The sequence below is a fragment of the Pinus tabuliformis genome, chromosome Q, assembly GCF_031772625.1.
Source record: "Pinus tabuliformis cultivar Carrire ecotype Pingquan chromosome Q, CPIR1, whole genome shotgun sequence".
Classification (NCBI taxonomy): Eukaryota; Viridiplantae; Streptophyta; class Pinopsida; order Pinales; family Pinaceae; genus Pinus; species Pinus tabuliformis.
The window spans coordinates 304052957-304076674 of NC_142296.1; the positions used below are offsets into that span (position 1 = coordinate 304052957).

General features: G+C 38.0%; 1 pseudogene; it reads left to right on the forward strand.

The window, feature by feature from the left end:
* Positions 1-60: 60 nt before the first annotated feature.
* On the forward strand, positions 61-3447 carry LOC149219414 (peptide chain release factor 1, mitochondrial pseudogene; annotated as a pseudogene).
* Positions 3448-23718: the final 20271 nt, after the last annotated feature.

Consider the following 23718-nt stretch of genomic DNA (forward strand, 5'->3'; position numbering starts at 1 on the left):
TTGTTGTGAAGTTTGTGGGAGACAACAGTTGAGGGAACAGATCGAAAGGACCCGAGAAAAATGGCAATAACTGGCAACTCGACGGAAGTAGATATAGAAGATGATGAAGACAATCATTTTTGCATTGATGGGCACGAGTTTATCTTAGATGAAGAAGTTGGACTTATTTTCCAGTTATGCAATTTTGTAAAAGCAGAGATAAATAACATCTTTGAGCCATGTGGGGTATGGAATTCAGGAAGAAGCATAAGCATATCAAGCTATCACTTGCACGAGGATAATTGTTCTAGAGACATGGAAATTCACATTTTGGATTCCTTAAAGGGATTATCATCCTTCTAGTCTCATGATTTGTCTGGGAAGCCCAATTCTGTATGGAAAATAATTCTGGAGTTGGAGAAGAAAATGAATGTTCACCAAAAGCGTGGATTTAAATTCCTGTGGAGAAACATTGTTGGTTCATTCATCCCAGATGCAATGTAGGCATCGTCACGCAATGATCGTGTTGGAGGTTGCGTTATTGCTCATGCTCGTGGTATAGGAAAACCACTCGTGATTATAAGTTTTCTACAAAGTTATCTGAATGTATTTCCAGTCTGCAAACCATTAATCATTTCCCCCAAAAGCATGCTCCATACATTGAAAAGGGAGTTTAACAAGTCGAAAGATAACATTACCGTTTATATTCTGAGCCCATTAAGGGACTTCACAATGAGGGAGTCCCCTTTTAGAGGATTTGTAATGTCTATGTCATGTAAAGCACCCAACAGCCAAGTCTATAATATTTACAGCAATAAAAATGCTACATGAGTGACATAAGAAGGAAAGTGGGTTGATAAGGAGCTACTCTTTGTTTTACACTTTCTCCAATGAAGACAATGAAAAAATGTATGAAGAGACCAGGCAGATAGGAAGGTACATTAGAAGGAATCTAGGCCTTTTAATTCTTGATGTAGGCCACATTCCTCAGAGTCATAACTCAAATATTTGGAATTTGTTAATGAGAGTGAATACAAGGCTGCAAATTCTGCTATCTGAAACAAAGTTTCAAGACAATTTTGAAGAATACTTCAACACACTATGTTAGGCAAGACCAACCTTTTTTGATAGTATTTTGCAAATGAAGAATCACTAGAGTGAAGTCTCTGAGGAAGTGGTGAAGGAGAAGATAGGCAGACGCTATTTTGCGGAGCAAATTTTAAAAAGGATAAATACTAGAAGAAGCAGAGAAAGAAGCACATGTCGTCAACTGTTAAAATACATGACTGAAGACTTTATTGATGTTTATAAAGGAGATATTTTAAATGAACTTCCTGGTTTAGGAACCTACACCGTGATGTTAAGGCCAACACCCCTGCAAGAGACACTTTTCACAAAAATACATGAAATAGTTCATATGAAAAATTCCACCTGTTCAAATGTGGAGTTGGAGATGATGATCTCAATTGCTCCATACATCCTTGTCTTCTCAAAGATCTGGTATTCATTGAAAAGTACTGGGGGGTTAACCATCCTGACCTTGAAGTGGGCCACAAGTGAAATTGTATCCCTTTAACAAGGAGATTTCTTGAAGGAGAAAATAATTACAATCAACAGTGTGTTGAAAAAGAGTATAGCATGCCTCAGATCCGAAATTGTACCAAGAGAAAGGCGGTGTAGCCAGTCTATGTTTATCAATCTCATTTACATCTAAGAAATCAAGGAAAGTCGAAGTTTCATGGAGAGAGGGCAAAACTGGTGATTTTTTTTAGACTAAGACTGTGTTATGAGTCTGCGCGGTGCATTGGCTTAGAGCGCGGTGCACATAGGCCGCGCGGCACATTGGGCGCTCCTCCACAGTGCATTTTTTGCACTGACATGACGCACTCACCAAGCGCGGCGCACTGGGAGTGCGCGCGCTGCACAGAGCCCCAAGGCCGAATTTTATCATCGATTCATCAAAAAATTCAATTTGTTGCGGCTCAATTCTTCTCCAAGAGCCAGAGGAAATCATTCACCAGATTTCTGAAGCAGTTGTGTATTGTCTGAAAGGATTTGCATAAAAATGGATTCGGGGTCGTTGATACAATAGAACCAGCACAAAACGCGTTAGTTAGTATAGCAGACAATCAGCCCATGAAGGAGCGCCCAGTATCCAACTCCACTTGGACGATTGAGCATGTTTCCAGATCGAATGTAAAGAAGTGTTACTCAGATGTTTTTATAGCAGGCGGTTATAAATGGCATGTCATGATGTTCCTCAAAGGAGACAACCTGGACCACTTATCCATTTACTTAGATGTGGCAGGCTCCGCTACATTACCTTATGGTTGGAGCAGAGATGCCTTTTTCAGTCTGGCTATTTTTAAATCAGATTCATCACAAGTTCACTGCCCAGAAAGAAACACAACACCCGTTCAATGCCCGGGAGAGCGAGTGGGGATACCCATCATTCATGCCTTTACCTGATAGTTGATAGACGACACTTTGATTATGGAAGCAGGAGCTAGCGCACGAAGGGTACCTGATTATTGGGCGTATGATTCATAAAAGAAGACAGATTTTGTTGTGTTGAAGAATCGAGGGACGATACGCTACATGAATTCTTTGCTTCAGACATCATATCATATGCCTTACTTCAGAAATGTTGTCTATCATATGCCCATAACTGAGGATGATATACCCTCAAAAAGTATTTCGTTGGCTCCACAAAACTTGTTTTATAAAGTCCAGCGTAGTGACACCAGCGTTTCAACAAAAGACTTGACCAAATCATTCGGATTGGGCACATATGATTTTTTTTAATGCAACAGGAGGAGAGGAAGCATCACTGTTTGCTATGGATATATTTAAAATGTATGAAAGGAAGCCAGTGCAGCAATATCAGGTTCGGGTGTTTATGGAAAGCTTAAATTTGAAAGTGGTGTGCATCTTGTGCAGCATGTTCCAGTTACGGAAAAATCAGGTCGCATCCATACTAATGTTGCATCTGTTGCCATTCTTCCTCAGGCTGATGAGGTTGATGTGAAATTGTGCAATGAGGATTTGAGAATTGATACTTATTGATCAGGTGGAGTAGGAGGTCAACATGTAAATACAAAGAGCAGTGTTGTTCATGTCACTCACATTCCAACAGTTATTGTCGTAACCATTCAAGATGAGCGATCACAACACAAGAACAAAGCTAAAGCACTGAAAGTTCTATGTTTGAAACTTTATGAAATGGAAAGACAGAGACTCCATTCCAAGCGGTCTAAGATCCATTCTGAACAAATTGGTAGCGGAGACAGGTCAGAGTGGATCCGGACATATAACTACCCCCAAGGCCGGGTAACTGATCATAGAGTTGGGATAACTTATCATTCGATAGAAGATATCGTGCAGGGTGAAAGCTCGGATATTTTATTCGATGCTCTTATTCTGAAATAGGAAATGGATGCAATTTCTTTGTTCAATGATACTTCCTGATATTGCAATTGCTTCTTGGAATCATCAGAAATGGTTTTATTACCTCCAGGTTTTTTAAACAAGTGATATATATGGTGCACAGCAGACCTACGTTGAACAGATTGTATGGGTCAATTTCTGAGGCGCAAAGAATGTTTTTCATTGTAAATACCATTGCATTGATCATTAAATATGTCTTCTAGTCTCTAGATTAGGTCAATCTCCCGTGAAAATATTATGCCAGCTACTATTTTATTGGTAAAGGCCACACTATTGCCAAGCGGGGTTGATCTTTCCCTACTCTCTATCCTTATTAAAGTTGTTGGTGAACAAGAGATGCTAGTGTAGGTCATAGCATTTGTTTCTCTAATGTATGTGTGCATATGCACATATTTTCCTCTTTTCAATCTTGGAATGTTCACTTTATATTCCTTGATACCTGGCCCTTCATTTCATAACATTTGGCGAGCGAAATTGTTAAATTTCTTCCCTGTAGTAATAAAAAGGGTGAAGGAAGGTGAAGAGTCAAAAAACTAAATGCCTAAATATAAAACAAAGATACCTACAACATAGGAATAGGATCCGATTTCCTATTTTTGACTTCAAATATGATCTGCAGCTATAGTTGTCGCCTTTTATTGGTCATCAAAGAGTTTCAAGTGGAATAATGAAATGTTGTTATGTCTATAGAACAGATGGACGGTTCATTTCATATCCTCGGGATTTTAGTTGTAACTACTCCCCATTTGGATTGATTTGTTTTCCCATAGTGGAGCTTATTTATTGCATAAAAAATCATTTGTAAAGGGTTCTGAGTTCTGGGAAACGGTGGAGGAATAACTCAGCGTTTGGCTATACATATTGACAGAGAAATAATTAAATGGTGCAGCTCTGGTTTATAAGATTCTTGTGGTATGAGTTTTGGCATGTGTTTTTCTCTCTGTTTCATATGTATCCTGTGATGTTTTGCATCTCATTCATGATCGTTTCCATCTGAATACTTTTAAGTGAGAAAGGTAGAATTCAATCATTGCTATGCCTTGAGAAAGTGTTCAGTATTTATGTGTTTTCTTCTGCCTAGAAAGGATTCATACATTAATGCCCTTTTCAGCTTTCTTAAACAGTCTTTTCACCCCATTTAAATTCAATTCGATTGCTAAAACCTCATGCTTATCTCGCCTTATGAAATATCCTATGCCTTTGGTTAAATCTTTGCTCACGCTGTCCGTGTCCCATGCAGCCCAACAACTTAGTCATTAAATCAAATATCCCTCATTCAAATTCATTTTACTAGCCTAAATCAGTTCTCGTTTTAAGTCATCTCGGACTCTATTGATCATTTTATCGAGATAGACCCCGAGAGATCCCTCTCCTGTCCTTGTAGGGTTAGCTACGAGGCTGAGCTTGGTTTGATGTTTCTTTGAACCTCACCTTCATTCAGCTTGAGGCAGATTCGAGTGCTAACAGCATTATCAACACAGAACATATAAATCATTCAAGGTAGGAGATAGAGTATAACTACAATTGAACAAGGAGAGGTTGTAGGGGCCTGGTAAGAAAATCAAGGCTCTAAGATATGGTCCCTTTAAGATACTGGAAAAGGTGGGTGATAATGTCTATCAACTCAGTTTACCACCATATATGTGCATTTACTCAGTTGTCAATGTAGAAAATTTGAAACTCTATGAGTCTTCCATGCTAGATTAATAAGAGGAATATGTCCTACCTTCTATGGAGGATTTGACACCAGACACTCAGGCAGACTTAAAAGGAGATACAGTTTTGCAGAAGAGGTCTACAAATACAAGACAAGGACAACATAACCTTTGGAAGATTGGGTTGAAGGGATAGCTTCCAGGAAAAGCTAAATGGTACACTAGAGACAAAGTGGAGGAAAAAATTCCTCGCCCCATTCAATAAAATATTTTGGGGACGAAAAGACTCCAAAAATGGGGAGGTGTTATCTGAATTGGATCATTATATTGTTTGTCATCCAGCTTGATGCATTAGGAGTGGAAAAAGTAGAGGAATTAGCTCACAGGACCGTTTTTACAGGCGGAGCCCAGTTTGGCTAATCCACAAGAGCTTCACTCAATTAACCTCTGACATATCACATGTGTTTGTGGCATACTAAAAAATACCCCTAATTTTACTACATATTGAAAAAAAACTCTAAAAATCACATTATTTAATCCCTACCAATACGAACCCAATACACCTTCCCAATTTAAAAAATCCCTACTTTCACTAGATATTGTAGGCATCCATTTTTTTATTAACATTTATCATACCCCTTTATATTTTTTCATTAACTTTGAGATCCATTTTTAATACCTACCAATATAAAAACCATTTACCCCTTATTATATGCTCAATATATTATGTCAATTTTTCCTCAGTATATATCCCTAATATGAACCCACGTGGTATGGTATTTCTCCACTGGTGAAGCCCCCATGGGTGAAATGAGTTCTGAAACCTTCTTGAAGTATTTTGAGGCATCAAAAAATGTTTTTTGAGTGTAAACGTTTTCCACTTTAGTGCCACATATTCTCATCATATTCTACACACAAAGATCTTTCCAATGGTGCAACAAGCGCGTCAATAAGATTTTGTATGCAAAACTTATACCACTCATAAGTTGACCTTCTCGTTTTCACAACTATAGTTTAGGAGGATGTCACGTCATCCCCCATTATTTATGGAAAAGGGGCTAGCCATGTGTTTGTTATGTAAAAGACTCTAGAAGAGTCTATATTGTAACGGTAGTTAAGAATTGACGTAGTCAAAGTTAACCACTAGTAGGTTATTAGGCTGTGTTATAACCAGGCCACTAGGAGGAAGAGGCATTTCATTTTTTATTTCGAGAGAATTTTGTTCCATAGCTAAGCAAAGATAGGTAGAAGAAATATGAGGTAGAGCACACACGGAGGATCTGTGCACTGTATCATCCCACAGGCCACAGACATTACTTCTTTGTACATGCAACCATATTTCTAGACAGAGAAAGAGAGCGAAGCGATCTCACCTTCCAGTTGGGTTTTCTCCTAAAAGGGTTTACCAGAGAGCATATCTTGTGTCTTTAATGAGCCCAGAAATGGGTAATTATATTGGCTCATTTTACCTCTTAATTTGACTTAATCCACCATTCTCATTAGTTTATTGCATGTTTTTGAATATATTTATGCCAATAGAGTGAATTGGGTTAGTCATTTTGCCATGTAGTCTAATGTGTGCTTTATGTAGATTTTCTGGTCAATTTTGGACAAACGTCAAGGGATTTATGAGCAAATGGCAGCAAATACTCGAGGAAAATAGGGAAGAGGATTTGTATGGGGGTGTCTCCTTCATTTATGACTCTTTTTCTCGAATCCTCCATCAGCAACTCGGAGCACAAAGGTCCACATTGATGTATCCAAGGGACAACCGAGCAAGTAAATAAGGATTGTTGTTTATCTCCAATTCTGAGAAGCCGAGTTCTTTGATTTTATGAGGACTTTGGAGCACTCCATTTGTATAAATAAGGGGGCTTAGAGCCTCAGTAGGTTAGCCAGTTATTAGTCAAATTTTCGCACTTTTGTGAAGCTCTTGTTCAACTCATTTTCAAGCTTCTTTTTTAGAACAATTTATGTAAAGTGACTTTTATTTTTGATAATGGAGATGAAATAGTTTTTGAGCCAGTACTCATCTCTTTCGGAGGGCTGAAGCTCTTGGGTTAGAGCCCAACCCAAGCTACCCAACACCTCTTGCTTTGTACTTATATGTTTTTGCTTCAGTTCATGAGTTAATTTCTGTTACATAGATTCATTTTGCTTTGTTTAGATTAGGTTTTTTTTTATGGTTTGCTTAGCTATTTTTGTTTTAGTTGCTTATATTTGAGGTCAAGGCACTATTGCTGCCACCAAAATCACAGTTTTGCTCTTCCATGCAATTTCTAGTGTGATGACTTGATTTGGAAATATTGATATATTGATTCAGATTTAGTTGCCTAGATCAGTTCCTGATCTTTTACAATATATCTCTCTGCATGCTTTTATGTTCAAAGGTTACCGTTCAACATTTTATGTTTGTACGTCAGAAATTAGGTCAAGCTAGAGAAAATTTTGTTTTCATGGTATAATTAGTTCTTTCCTTGATCAATTTTTGTAAGTAGATGTGCAGATCTCTTCCAGAACACCTCATCTCACCATACATCCATAAAGCAGCCAGCAGTAGCCAATTCTCATAGATTTCCCAAGTCATTCCCAACATTTCGCCAATATGCCCTTATTGCTGCATTTTTCTCCATAGCTTCCCTCTTGCCATTTGAACAAATCCAACCAACATGTTTGTTGGGAAATTTATTGGGCTTAAATTACTTCATTAAATTATCGACCAGGGAAACTCGTAAGCTTGTGATGATGCCAGCAAAATATATGCAGGAGTAGGCAACTAACTCTATGTCTAGCTAAATTATTTACAATTCAATATAATATGCAAGGGAAGAGGATCCTAACTAAGGAGGTCCTGGTTGTCCTTCCCTATAGTATCATAGAGAAATCATTGATTACATGAAACTAAAAACTTGAAATGAAGACAAGAGAATGAACTTAATTATTGTTCAGATTCAAGTAGAGAGAGAGACTAACTTAGTCTCTTGATTGTCCTCTCATTTACTAATCCAAACTAAACTAAGAGTCATTCATAAGCATAAGAAATGAAATAACTGGAAACATAAAAGCAAGAGGATGAATTTCAATTATCATGTGAACAAAATGGAGAGAGAGCCTAACTTAGACTCTTGGTTATCTCCTCATATGATACTTGAAACATAAAAGCAAAAGAATGAATTTCAATTATCATGCAAATCAAATAGAGAGAGAGCCTAACTTAGACCCTTGGTTGTTCTCTCATATGCTGATAAGATTCTAATTTAAAACTCATTCATCAATCACAAACAAATCCTCAAACATCTAAGCAACTAAATGAAATAATATCTAATATGGAATAACATGTTCCTTTGATCCTTCTAGAGTGAGCTCAATTCTCCTAAGAACAAAGTGACAAGCTATTCCATATACTACACTAAGGCAATTTATATCTAAAACTACATAATGGAAATATATGTACAACTTATATCTATAAATACATAATGGAAATATATGCAAAATGAAGCTTTATTCTATTCCATCATAAGTTGGATACAATGCTCCAAGAGTCCTCCTCCTTGGAATGGAGGAGGTACTCCTAATTATACAATGAGATGAGATACCAAACTAATAATGATGATCCACTAATCTCTCTTTAGTTCCATACATTTCTCAACCATCTAGACACATAACCCTATCCTCCATGATTTCCTTGATGAGTTCCATGATCTTCTCCATGAGATCATGATCTTTTCCATGAGGCTTATCTTATCAAATTCGAATTTGATCATTCAAGGCCACATAAAGATGCCCTGGAAGCTTCCTTGGAACCTACACATGTCAACAAACTCATTCTAATTGTTAGGTATAAGTATAAGCATATTATTTTCTAAAGTTTAACGATAAATCCACTTAAAAATGTTAAGAATTAATAAACTTTGGAAAATCATAGTTATGACCCAATAATGAGGTAAATGTAATGATGTGCAGGTGGAATGGAGGTGACATGAAGGTAAAATGTGAAGATATTGGTGAATAATGGAGTGAAAATAGGGACCATTTTGAGGCCCAACATCTCCCCCAAACTGAAGGTACTACATGTCCTCATGCAATCTATTACATTACTTCTTGGTACTTGAGCTTTGGCTTAAACTCTGCATGATATCATTTACTTAACCTTTGCAAAGCGTTATTTTGATGAACTACAACTTGGTTGGTTCTTGTGTTTCAACCATATTTTGTTGGTTGCATTCAATGTATGATCTTTGCATATTGATAATGTGCTTTTTATTGTAGAGTATTTTTGTTGGAATGCATCATGGTTGGTTCTTGTGTAACAACCATGATTGTATTGGAATCCAATTAACTTTTAAATACTTTTTTCAAAGCCGTTTGTATGCTCATGTAATAGTGGCAGAGTATTTTTGTTGGAATGCGTCATGGTTGGTTCTTGTGTAACAACCATGATTGTGTTGGCATCCAATTAACTTTTCAATACTTTTGACAAAGCCATTTGTATGCTCATGTAATAGTGAATATATTTTGAAGGTAAGTGGGGTTAAGAATGTGATATATGAATGTGGATGTTATATGAATGTGACAAAGTATGTATGTAAATGTATCCTTCCCCTTAAACGGATGGTTTGGGAAGTTATGTGAAATGAGGAAAGGAAGTGAAGTTTTTCCAAAAATTATTATTCTAACTTTTCAAGGAATTTAATGGTTAAAAGTTAGAAAATATCATACCTTAACTTACCCTTCCAAAAATGGATGAGAGTTGTGCACGTGTGGTGGCAAAGGCTGTTGTTGCTTGTATCAGCTGCTGGATCCTCTGCTACTAGATGATGAATCTGAGGAGTCTGCTGAACATGGCTGAAAGTTGTATCTGTTGCTGGATCCTCTGCTGCTGGATGATGAATCCGATGAGTCTGCTAAATATGGCTGAAAATCTATAAGGCTTGGAAGGTATACAAAATATATAAGTTACATTTCCCTCCCAGCCTTATTGACTGACTTGTCCTCAAGTGATGACAAACTGAAAAACAATGAAAAGAAATTGGCTTCATATGCTACAAAATATGGGTCTTCAAGTCTTCAACGCTCGATGGCACAAATCTTACTATGTGATTAAATGTGTCGATGTCGAACATAGCAAGAATTTTTTGACTTAGTGGCCGTTAATGAATGCCCCTAGCCAACACAAGAGCTCCCACCATTGATTCCAATGGGAGTCAGGATGCCTAACACATCTTTGTAGGTACGAATAAATTTGTCGTGGTCGAGTCACCTACAAGATCCAACGAACAAGGGATATTAATGTACTCCCATTGTTCATTGGCAAGAGAACTTTCCATTAAGGCATGCAAGCCTCTAGGTGTTTTTTCAATGATACATAGACTCTAGGACTTTGACTCAAGCAGGGTTTTATTGGCGGAAATGAAGGGGAATGGTAATGACAAGGAAAATGGATGGATGTAAGGAAAATGCATGGTGTATGAATAATAACTCTTGGTGTGAAAAATGGATATGGAAATGTCATGCTTTATGAATGTACAATTGGTGGAATTCAAAATCTTTTTCAGAAAGGGAGGTGGAAGGTAGTGGTTGTGGTGATGGATTTGTCTTCAGAGTTTTTCATGAATTTAGTCTTTGGAAGACTAATTGTCGTCACAATGCAATCTCCTTAATGATCACTTTGTTATCCTGTAACCTGTAAAAAAACTTGGCAGAAAGAAAACATAAGTTTGTTCAAGAAGAATTGCGCATTTCCTTCATGATTCTTACGCAAAAATTTCATACCAAATAAAACAGATTTAAGAAAAATCAAAGTGTTGAAAGTAACTCAATTCATGATATCAATTTCAATCTAATCTTAAAAACAACCATGAAAAATAATACTCCCTGTTTGTGTCAGATAACTCATGAAATGTGCTTAGCAAAAAGATGGACATTTGAATTATCTGTTGTGTCCTGCATATTAGTGCATCGTAAAGCATACAACAGAAAGATGTGATGCCAACTTAAATATATCGTCGTAAAAATCCTCCAATCGATTTTTGAAATGTGTTTCCAAGTATCCTATTTTTTATTTTCAAATCTGTGTGAATTTTGTGAATTTTTGTTTTTCTTTTAATTTTTAATTTTATTTATTTATTTTTTTTTTTTTTTTTTTTAAACAACAAATCTTAAAAAAAAAAAAAATATTAAAAGTAATAAGTAAGTTTTTTTTTTTTTTTTTTTAGATTTTTCTTTAAACAATAAATAAAAAACATAATTTTTTTAATATATTATTTAAGTTGAAAAAAATTTTAAAATCAACAAAATTTTATTTATTAAAATCTAATATAGAAAAATTCTAAAAATATACTATAACTAAAATGAAGTTTTTTTTTTTTTTTTTTTTTTTTTTTTTTTAAGTTGGAAATAAAATAAAAATAAGAAAATCCTCTCTTTTTTATTAAAAATAAAAATAAAAATTATTTTGTGTTGTTTTGATTTTTTATTATCCAAAATATTAAATAAATCAACACACAAAATATTTTTTTATTTTTATTTAAATAAAAAAAAAAACAACACAAAAAATATTATTTATTTTTATTTAAATAACAAATTAAAAACAATTGTTTTCAATTTATTATTTATGTTGATTTTTTTAGATTTTATTTATTTGTAAATAATAAAAAAACTAATTAAAAAAAAAACAACAAACCGTAAACAAAAATGTTTCAGAAAGCTCACAACCATGGCGCGCCGACAATAATGATGGAAGCTCACACCCGTAGAGTTCACAACCGCCAGCAATAATGATCTTTTGGATTTATTCTTCGTCATCCCGAAAGTGGAGGGAAATCTCCCACCGCTCGCAATCTCCATGATAATCATCGAGGTTCATGGGCAGCTGCATTGCCTCCATGTCCACAGCATCTACTATCACCATCGGAAACTTATCCGACAGCCACCGATAAAACGCCGGAACACCCATCTTTTCACCTCCAAAATCATCTTAAAAACGTAAAAGATCTTGTATCTCTTCAAGCAGATCTTGTATCTCTTAAAGCAGCGCATCTCTTTCACCCAGTTCATAGAAGTTCCGATACCTCTCAAGCTCCTCCATCGTGGACTTTTGCTCAATGTTTGCTCGTGTCACCTCTGGGTGATTTTCATATTTATATTTTAAAAGCTTGTTTTCATTTATTAATGCTGCAAATTCTGCGTCCACGAAGTCCTCTGTGGAAATAACATCATCCATAATGGCCTCAAGGCGAACAATTTTATCCTCTCTACTCTGTTGTATGATGCTATTGCATTCTCTTTCATGTCTGTACTGTCAGATCAAGCGGTTCAACTGTTCGATCTCAGCAGCCTGTTTGTTGCAGGTCTCTTCCAATGCCATTTCTCGCCTTATGGCTCCTGTTAAAACTTTCTCCACAGCTCGGCTGGGATGAGCCTTGGCTCCATCAGGCGTTTTAGGTTCCTCAATGGGAATTAACTGCCAGTCAGAATTATCCTGTATGTCTGTTTTTGTACTCCACATAATGCTGCTGGGTGGTATCCACTTTATGGCAAGCATGGCAAACCTCCATATTTGAGGAATTTGCCACAGAGTTCTTTACCGGAGATGTCTGTATCCCTACATCAACTTTGTCAACTGCTTGCAGAGCCTTCACATCCAGAGTTTTGAATGAAAATTTTACAGATGAGTTCCTCAGAGATGAATTTTTCTGGTGATGATCAATAATTTTCAGGCCACGATGTAGACTAGCAGCCAAGGAATCAGTTGGCGAAGTGAGAGTTTTATCACACTGATCAGAAGACTGAATATGAGAATTGTTTTGTAGGGACTGCCCAAAGGAGATGCTTAGTAATTCAGTTCTCTGGTCCTTAGTCCCTGCTTTACAATCATCACCATCTGTATCCGTGGTATGTGGATCTAACTGTAAACGAACCTCAGGAGTATCTATGAAAACCTGCTCAACTGTTTGGGATTCAGGGTCAAGATCTAGGATTGCAGCATCTGCCACTATTTCAATTTCAGAAGCAGCATCATGAACATGCCCTGACTCTGAATTTCTCATCTTAGAAGTGAATAAATGTTCCTTAGTGGCCTCATGATAGTGCCCACCATCTGCTTGGATTTACAGGGTATCGTCCAGAAACTCTTTCATGGCACAATGCCGTAAACAGAAAATGCAAACCCTTACCTCACGTGAAAATATGCGTTCTGCATGATCACAAAGCTCAACGATTTCATTCAATCTATGAAGAATTGCCGATGCACTCGAGGCTTCCATCCACGAGGTTTTAACAAATATGCTAAGATTTTCTTAGGCACATCATTAATTGACATCTGCCTGTCCAACAATCTTCTGGCTGTGTTAGCACTTTCAGGGGTTCCATAGCTTACTCGCTCACCTGGAATGACAAAAAAAATTGGTCAGTTTTCAAAAGAAATAATGAAATTAAACCTATCTCTAATAAAAATGGTCAGTTTTCAAAAAGATTTTTTTTTTTTTTTTTAATGTTGTTTGTATTTAATGTTTTGCATTTTTTTAAATATCTAAAAAATGGTTAGTGTTTTTTTTTAAATATGTAAAAAACAAAAACAAAAAAATGGTTAGTTTATTTATTTATTTATTTATTTAATAATAATATGTGTATATACATATATTATTATTATTTTGTGGAATTTCTTTTAAATCTAAAATTAAAAACTAAAATTTTTTATTTTTTAAATCTAAAACTAAAAAAAAAACAAAATTTCATCTAAAAAATTTAAAGATGTTTTTTTTCATTCACAAAAATCTTTATTGTCTTTTTGCAAATTAGTTCTCCAGCAAGAGTATGTTTATTTGAACAAAATCAATAGACTTTATGATCTTCCTGATCGCACAAAGCGCAGGAAGACAGCATACTAATCGCTTGATTCGTTTTTATTTATGCAGGGGTTTTTTTTTTTTGAAAAGACGAAATTTAAAACTAGCTAAACACTAAAACATAAGAAAACTCAAACTTAAACTCCTTTGTGAAGATCCTACTGTCACCAGGTTTCACAAATTATTTTGTCTAAAGAAAAATACTAGTACTGAATTAAATTCCTAATGCCTAATCCCTTAGCACCATCCCCGGCAACGGCGCCAAAATGTTGGGCAATTTATTGGGCTTAAATTGCTTCATTAAATTATCGACCAGGAAAACTCGTAAGCTTGTGATGATGCCAGCAAAATATATGCAAGAGTAGGAAACTAACTCTATGTCTAGATAAATTATTTACAATTCAATATAATATGCAAGGTAAGAGGCTCCTAACTAAGGAGGTCCTGGTTGTCCTTCCCTACAGTATCATAGAGAAATCATTGATTACATGAAACTAAAAACTTGAAATGAAGACAAGAGAATGAACTTAATTATTGTTCAGATTCAAGTAGAGAGAGAGACTAACTTAGTCTCTTGATTGTCCTCTCATGTACTAATCCAAACTAAACTAAGAGTCATTCATAAGCATAAGAAATGAAATAACTTGAAACATAAAAGCAAAAGGATGAATTTCAATTATCATGTGAATCAAATGGAGAGAGAGCCTAACTTAGACTCTTGGTTATCTCCTCATATGATACTTGAAACATAAAAGCAAAAGAATGAATTTCAATTATCATGCAAATCAAATAGAGAGAGAGCCTAACTTAGACCCTTGGTTGTTCTCTCATATGCTGATAAGATTCTAATTTAAAACTCATTCATCAATCACAAACAAATCCTCAAACATCTAAGCAATTAAATGAAATAAGATCTAATCTGGAATAACATGTCCGTTTGATCCTTCTAGAGTGAGCTCAATTCTCCTAAGAACAAAGTGACAAGCTATTCCATATACTACACTAAGGCAATTTATATCTAAAACTACATAATGGAAATATATGTACAACTTATATCTATAACTACATAATGGAAATATATGCAAAATGAAGCTTTATTCTATTCCATCATAAGTTGGATACAATGCTCCAAGAGTCCTCCTCCTTGGAATGGAGGAGGTACTCCTAATTATACAATGAGATGAGATAACAAACTCATAATGATGATCCACTAATCTCTCTTTAGTTCCATACATTTCTCAACCATCTAGACACATAACCCTATCCTCCATGATTTCCTCGATGAGGTCCATGATCTTCTCCATGAGATCATGACCTTTTCCATGAGGCTTATCTTATCAAATTCGAATTTGATCATTCAAGGCCACATAAAGATGCCCTGGAAGCTTCCTTGGAACCTACACATGTCAACAAACTCATTCTAATTGTTAGGTATAAGTATAAGCATATTATTTTCTAAAGTTTAGCCATAAATCCACTTAAAAATGTTAAGAATTAATAAACTTTGGAAAATCATAGTTATGACCCAATAATGAGGTAAATGTAATGATGTGGAGGTGGAATGGAGGTGACATGAAGGTAAAATGTGAAGATATTGGTGAATAATGGAGTGAAAATAGGGACCATTTTGAGGCCCAACAATGTTCCCTCTTGATCTTCCTTGACAAGCTCCAAACACCTCAACACCTTCATCTAGCCTTCAGCTACCCTTTCCCATCATTTCTCCACCTTCAAAATTCCAAAAATAGTTCTCGACCTCCTCCTGTAGATCCCATGTAGCCTCCTGTATAACTCCCTGTAAGTGGTTTTTCGAAATATGATTGCAATGGAAGTATTCAAAAGGGTACTAGGGGCTTCTTAGGACCTCTCAACACCTTCCTCCACCTCTACAAAAACCATGTCCATCTTCCTTGGCCACCAAACCTCTACACAACTACAACTAGATAAATTAGAAGCATAATAATTTCACATAAAAACACTCAAAAGCACAAAAAGATGTTTTCTTCTCATTTATTTTCAGAAATAGCTTGAATAAATGCAATTTACCTTTTTCAATAGTCAATGGCACTCATCGCATCAGTTTCTATCTCTTTTTCTGCAAAAGTAGGGTTAGCTGGATAAATTAGGGTTTGTTAGGGTTTGCCTTACATTCCAGTCTTCTTTCTCTTTCTACAAATAGAGTAGCCTCTGTAGAATTAGCTTTCTTTTATCATGGTTAAAAGATTCTTCTGGAAATTCATAGAATATGGCTTGAGCTCCTAGTGATCTTGTGCCAGCTGACCAAGTGACAGCTTGCAGTAAGAGCTAGTACTTGTGCATATAGCACCGTCGCTTCCAAGTTTGTTACGAACTACCGGGTTGACAAAAGTAAAGTAGGAAGCCCTAGGAGTTGCAACATTATTTCTGCAATACTGATGCTCGCCACTTTTTACTGCCGTTGCTAGGGAAGTAGCAGTGTATTTTGTGATTACTACTTTTCTTCTATTTTCTACTGTAACATTCTGCTAAGTAGTTGATTTCAACAAAAGTAGAGTATTTGTTTCATTTCAATTCTACAAAAGTAGATTAGGCATTTCCTTCTTTCATTTCAATTCTTCAATTTCCATTTTAGAAAAGTAGAATAAGCATTTCCTTCTTTCATTTCAATTCTACAATTTCCATTTTAGCAAAAGTAGATTAGTAATTTCCTCGCTTTCATTTCAATCCTGCAATTTCCATCACATCAAAGTAGATTAGTCATTTCCTTGCTTTCATTTCAATTCTGAAATTTCATTTCAACAAGTTCATTTTAGTTAGTTGCAATTTGTTGTTCAATCCATTTCAGTTTTGTAGGTACAAGTAGAAATAAATAAATAAATCACCCAAAAAGAGATTTCCTTTCATGCCTCATAGGAACAAAGATAATTCAGGAAAATTCCTATCCAACACCCCCACCACATCACAAAGTCACCCTTCTCTCTTCTTCGGTGGAAGTGATCCATAAAAACATATAGGTGAACCACCAGGGATATATGAAGATCCTATAGCAGAAGAAGAGAAAGAAACCATCCCTCCTGAGACCATGGACAAAAACAGAAATGTTAGAGGGAATGGGAAAAGAGTAGAGCGTACCTTTCCCATTCGAGAGACCAATGGGACACTAAAATGAAGAACATAAGTCCTTCAACCTTACCTCACTTCCATGGATTGACTACTGAAGATCCTGATACATTTTTGTTTGAATTTGTTATTATTTGTCGAACCTATGACTATGCAGAAGATGAGAAGAAGTTGAAACTGTTTCCTTCTACCCTTAAGGATGCAGCATTGTGTTGGTTCATGGGGTTGCCTGGCAACAACATCACAACTTGGGCCCAGATGCAGCAAGCCTTTAATAACAAATACCGGGACTATTGTAGGTCAAAGGATACCAAGGAAGAAATCTTCTGAATGACCATGGGAAGCGATGAATCCTTGGAAGATTATGAAGAGAGGTTTCAGTTCAGTTATAAAAGGGCCACGTGCACACTTGACCCCGAATCTCTAAAGTTGGTCCTGCTCAAAGGAGTCCTGAATGACCTTCTAGGTACCCTCCATTTGCTGGCTGGGGTGGACATCTACCAGCTACCTTATGTAGACATAAATACTGTGTTTAGAAACCATTCTAAGGCAGCCAAAAAGAGAGGTAGGGGAAGTCAACCCTTAGCCAGTACATCCTCATTCGATTCATCCCTTAGAGGTGAGTTTGAAAATCTGTTGGAGGATTTCAAGAGTGAGATGAGGCAGAATCTTGCCATGCAAATGGATACCCTACATATCAAAAGGAAACAAGAGGAAGTAGAGAGTACTTTGGCCATTTTTTGTCCTAGATGCACCAGAAGGCATCCTAGGAACGAATGTCCATTGAACCCTATAAAAGTGTGTTCAGTCTGTGAAGAAGACCATTCTATGAATCAGTGCCCTTCCTTGCGTGGACTTAAAGCTGCATACTAGGGGGCCGAAGGAGCCACTGAACCACTCTGTTTCATGAACCAAAGGAGGCCACATGGGCCCAAACCTTACCAGCAAGGAATGCAAGGAAGATCCCAAACATATTACAACCCCAATCAAGCCACTTCCATGCCTTCATGGGGTCCCCCTGCTCATCCTTCCTGGTCCACACCCCCTCCTTGGTCATATCCATCTCAATACCATGCTCAACCAGCTACTAATTCATTTCAGTCTTATGCTCAGCCACAGCCTCAGTGGAATGCACCTCATTAGGGGTGGAGGCCCCAGTACAACTTGCCTCTCACTCTTTTGCCTCCACCACCTACTCAACCACAACCATTACCTCCTGCTCCACCAAGGCAACCCCAAATACCTGCTCAACTGAACTCGAACCCAAATAACAGACATGCCCAACAAGTAAATAATGGGGAAACATCATGCCCGACCTATGCTGTGGAGATTCAGGAGATTAACCTACGATCTGTGAAGGTTCTCCCAGATAACTAGTCTCCCCCTAAGGAGGATGAGGAAGAAAAAGAGGAAAGTGAACCAAAAGCCATTCCAACCTTTCCTGAGAGATTATCTGGAATAACACAACCTACCCCATAAGAAACTGAACTTCTGGGAGAATTGAAACAGTTACATGTAAATATACCACTTCTCCAAGCCATAAAGGATGTGCCTATATACAATAAGATGATCAACGAGAAATGCTTCAGGCACCCAAGCAGGCGCAGGAGAGATGCTCCAACTATAAATGTCATAGGACAAATATCCAACCTCATGTTGGGGTAGGTAATCTATCCGAAATATCTAGACCTGGGAAGCCATGTAGTCAATGTCCACACGAATGGCACCATAGTCCCCCATACCCTGATTTATCTAGGGGCTGCCATTAGTGTGATGACCAAGAACACTATGCTCAAGATCAACCTTCAGGGCTCCCTGAGAAAGATCACAATCGTACTACAGTTAGCAGACCGCTCCACCATGACCCCTGAAGGAATTGTGGAAGATGTAATGGTCTCCATCGATTCTTAGGAGTACCCTACTCATTTCCTGGTTCTCCAGCCAAAGGCAAAGCTCACTAGGTATCTTATCATCTTGAGAAGACCCTGGTGGGCTACTGCATATGCCTACATCAGTTGTCGAGCTGGGAACATGACAATCAAGAATGGGCATATGTCCAAGAAGCTAGCCCTATATCTTCCTGCCCAACCTTTGTTAGAACATGATTTACCTCTCTGGTTGGAGGAGGAAGATGAGTATGAAGTCTATTCCATACCACTATGTGTAGTGGAAGCTACCATGGGGTGGGGCCCACAAACTGAGGATGGTCTTATTGAAAACTTGATCCAAAATCCACCCCCCAGTGTGTTGCCATTAGAATATCTGGTGGAAGAAACCCAAGCCAATCCTTTAGTTGATCTCTGTGTGGCTGACCCAACCTCTCTCCGAGTTAAGAATATGGAATTCGGCCCAAAAAGAACCCTAAAAATCAACTCATCCCTATCCACCTCTCAGGAGGAAGAACTGTGTAGCTTATTAAGAAACCACTTGGATGCTTTTGCTTGGAGCTATAAGGAGATGAAGGGAGTGCACCCTTCAGTCTATACTCATCACATTTACATTAAGGAATATTGCAAACCAGTCAGGCAACCTCAAAGGAGGATGAATCCAGCCCTTAAGGACATTGTCAAAGAAGAACTGCAAAAGTTATTGGATGAAGGATTCATCTACCCTATCCTTGACAGCGAATGGGTCTCTCCTTTGGTGCTAGTACCAAAGAAAAATGGGAAGTGGAGAATCTGTGTCGATTATCGAGAACTAAACAAGGCCACCAAGAAGGACCATTTCCCTTTGCCTTTCATATATCAAGTGTTGGATGGCCTGGCAGGGAAGAAGCATTTCTCCTTCCTAGATGGGTTTAGCGGGTTAAACCAGATCCAAATCATCCCGGAAGACAAAGACAAGACCACTTTCACTTGTCCTTGGAGCACCTTTGCATATCGGGTCCTTCCTTTTGGATTGTGCACTGCTCCTACCACTTTCCAGAGAGCAGTATTAAGTATATTTGCTGATTTGGTTCATTATGCAATGGAAATCTATATGGATGACTTTACCCCTTATGGTTCTAACTTCCAGGAAGCTTTGTCTAACCTGGGAAAAATTTTGGACAAGTGCATTGAAATGAACCTGTCCCTCAGTCCTAAAAAATGTGAATTTCTTATGACTGAAGGGACCATGCTAGGTCATGCAATCTCTCGGCAAGGATTGCAGGTGGACCCCAACAAAATCGCCATCATCCAAAGGCTCCCACCTCCTCAAAAGGTAAGATATGTTCGAAGTTTCCTAGGTTTAGTAGGGTATTATAGAAGATTCATTAAGGATTTTAGTAAGCTAGCCTCTCCATTGTTTGGTCTTTTGGGAAAAGATGTTGAGTTCATATGGACTGACAACTATCAAGAGGCTTTGGATACCTTGAAAACTAAACTGGTGACTGCACCAATTTTGAGAGGCCCAAACTGGGCCCTACGTTTCCACATTCATACAGATGCCTCAAACAATATGATAGGAGCAGCCTTAGGGCAAATTGATGAGAAGCTGCCTTATGCCATATATTTTGTAAGTAAAAACGTGTCGAAGGCAGAACTAAACTACACTATAACTGAAAAGGAGCTCCTAGCTGTAGTCCATTCCCTAAATAAGTTCAGACACTACATCACTGGCTATAAAAAATTTGTACACACTGATCATGCTGCAATTAGGTATTTAATGAACAAATTAGATGTAAATTCTCGCATTATTAGATGGTTGCTTTTATTGCAGCAATTTGATTTAACCATTTTTGATAAGCCGGGTAACGAAAATGTTGTTTCTGATTTTTTGTCTAGAATAGATCTGCCTACAGGTGAAGAAGAAATGTTGGGTGATCAAATTCCAGATGAACACCTATTTTCTATCTCAATACTCTCTCCATGGTTTGCTGATATAGAAAATTACTTGGTTTCCGCATAGTTTCCACCACACCTGTCCTCAAAAGAGAAGAGTAAGATCATGAGGAAAAGTGATCCTTTCACCTGGATTGGGGGAAATCTCTTCAAACTTGGCCCAGATCAGGTTTTAAGGATATGTGTCAGGGAGGAGGAATTTTTTGACATTCTCCTAACCTGTCATGGTGGGCCATGTGGGAGCCATTTTGCAGAAAATAGGACTACCTTCAAAATCCTGCAGGCAAGTTACTATTGGCTCACTCTTCATCAAGATGTAAGGAGATATATCAGCCAATGTGACTGATGTCAAAGTATGGGGAAACCTACTCCAAGGGATGAGATGCCCCTGCAACCTCAAGTGACTTTCGAGCCATTTGAGAAGTGGGGCATGGACTTTGTGGGTCCTGTCAACCCTCCTTCAAAGCAAAAATCTTACATCGTCGTGTGCACTGGTTATCTGACAAAATGGGCAGAAACAAAGGTGATCAAGGAAGCAACAGAAGAAAAAGTAGTTGAGTTTTTGAGAGAGAATATATTCTACAAGTTTGGAAATCCAAGAGAATTATTCATAGATCAAGGGAGTCAGTTTACCGCCAATCTAATTGAATACCTGCTCACACATCACAAAATTAAGCACAGAACTTCCACCCCTTATCATCCGCAAGCAAATGGACAAGTGGAAGTCACTAACAGAGCTTTGGAAGGGATTTTGACTAAGGTAGTGAGAAGCCGCAGAAAAGATTGGGCAGATCGATTGATTGAGGCCACCTGGGCCTATAACACCACTTGGAAAACCACCATAGGGTTCACACCCTATGAGCTAGTCTATGGGAAGAAGGCTTTTCTGTCAATAGAATTTGAATATAACACACTAAGGATGGCAGCTCAGCTGTACCTAGATCTCAGCCATGCACAAATGGAAAGGTTACTTCAGCTAAATGGATTGGATGAACAAATATTGCAGGTCCTTCTCCACTCAGAGGTAGTCCAGCTTCAAAGGAAAATATGGCATGACAGACACCTCAAATAGAAACAATTCTAGGAAGGAGATTTGGCACTGTTGTATGATTCAAGGTATAAAGATTTCAAGGGCAAAATGAGGACAAGATGGCTGGGACCGTACACAGTAGAAAGGTGCAATGACAATGGTTTAGTTTTGAACAGGACCATCGATGAAGAAGCCATCCCCATGCTGTCAATGGGCATAGGTTGAAAATTTACAGGAAGCCCCTCTCCAAGCAAGAATTCATTGAGAATCTGAGTAAAACAATGTTGGTAGTGGAGCAAGTCTCTACCTCCACTCCACCCACACCCTAAAAAAATAAATAAAAGGGAGAATAAAATATCCCTAGGTGAAAACATCCCCTTGGAGGTGCCCAGGGCAGGCAGTGAGGGTGAAAACCTCCTGGAGGCACCCCAACTGTCTCATAAAAACAAAAACAAAAAAACAGAGAAAAACGAAAAAACAAGAACCAAAAAATTATTTTTTTTGAATACATTGCAGGTTGCAAGAGGGCCACAGAAGAAAAAGGGACATGGACGAGCCAAATACACCTATGATAGAACATTTCTCCATCGTTTTTGCATTTTCCCAGTCCCTGGACTCACCTGTTCTGGAAATTATGCATCCTACATGAGGCTCTGTGCATTCTACAGGAGGCTCTTGTAGAAACCACAGAAAGCTCGAAATCAAGTCAAGAAAAGGATCAAAGGGCTAGAAACTTGTCTAGAAGACCTGTGGAGCCCCCTGCCACCATTCATCCTCCTAACTCTCCATTCCATACCTGCACCACTGCATTTCCACTCGCTTCTTCTTTCTCTGCACAGAAAACACAGAAATCCTGTTTCTTTGGTTTTTTAAAAAATGATGAAATGAAGAATAAACAAGTAGCTCCCTTAACTTAACTCTTACCTAGTGCATACCAACTACTTTTCCTTGACTGGCAGAACCTTCCTCAGCTATCTCACCAGTCCCTACTCAAGCCTCAGCCAAAATTTTTAGAGGCATTAGCGGTTATGGGAAATCCTACAGGATTCCTGTAATAGTTGATCCCCTTAAAAATCGAGCTCTAGAGGCAGGGTCTATGCAGCCATAAATGATAAAATGCACAAGGAACCAGTCCTAATTAAAGATCACCAGCATGAGGTAGCCGAGCCACCAATTCAAAAGCCACAGGCACCAGCAGCAACAATCCATGAGTAGAACGCCAAATTCTGAGCATGCAACAACATGGTAGCGACTAACAGGTAAGTGACTAAACATGTTCCTCTATAGCATGAGTATAATTTAGACACTGCATGGACAAGTGAGATGGTTGTGATTAAATGAGATCTATGGCCAACTAACTGGCCACCCTCATCTAGTTCAAATAGCCATCCTCGTCCAGTTCTAATAGTGCTCAGTGGGTGCAATCAACACGTGTGTTCAGTCAACTCAGGAAAAACTCAAAACAGGTAGTGGCGACGTCCAAACACGAATGATGGAAATGATTGCGGGTAGGTGGCATGAAGTTTCATAATGGCACCAAAGTAGGGACCAATGGTCCATATGAGGGTAACGTACCCTTCCTGCCACCTCATCTCATCACCACAACTCTCTCCCGTAAGCTTAAGTACGCTGCAGTCGACGCCTTCATCACCTTTGTTTTCATTTGTATCGTCGTGCTCTCGACTGCAATGAGCTACCTACCACCTCCAGAGCCTCGAAACAGTCGCTCTCTACCAGTTTCAAAACCCTTCCACTTATCGGGCTCTACAAGAGCATTATCAGACTCTACAGGAGCGAAAACACAGTCCTACAGAAGCCTTTCTACAAGAAGGCCAGTGAGC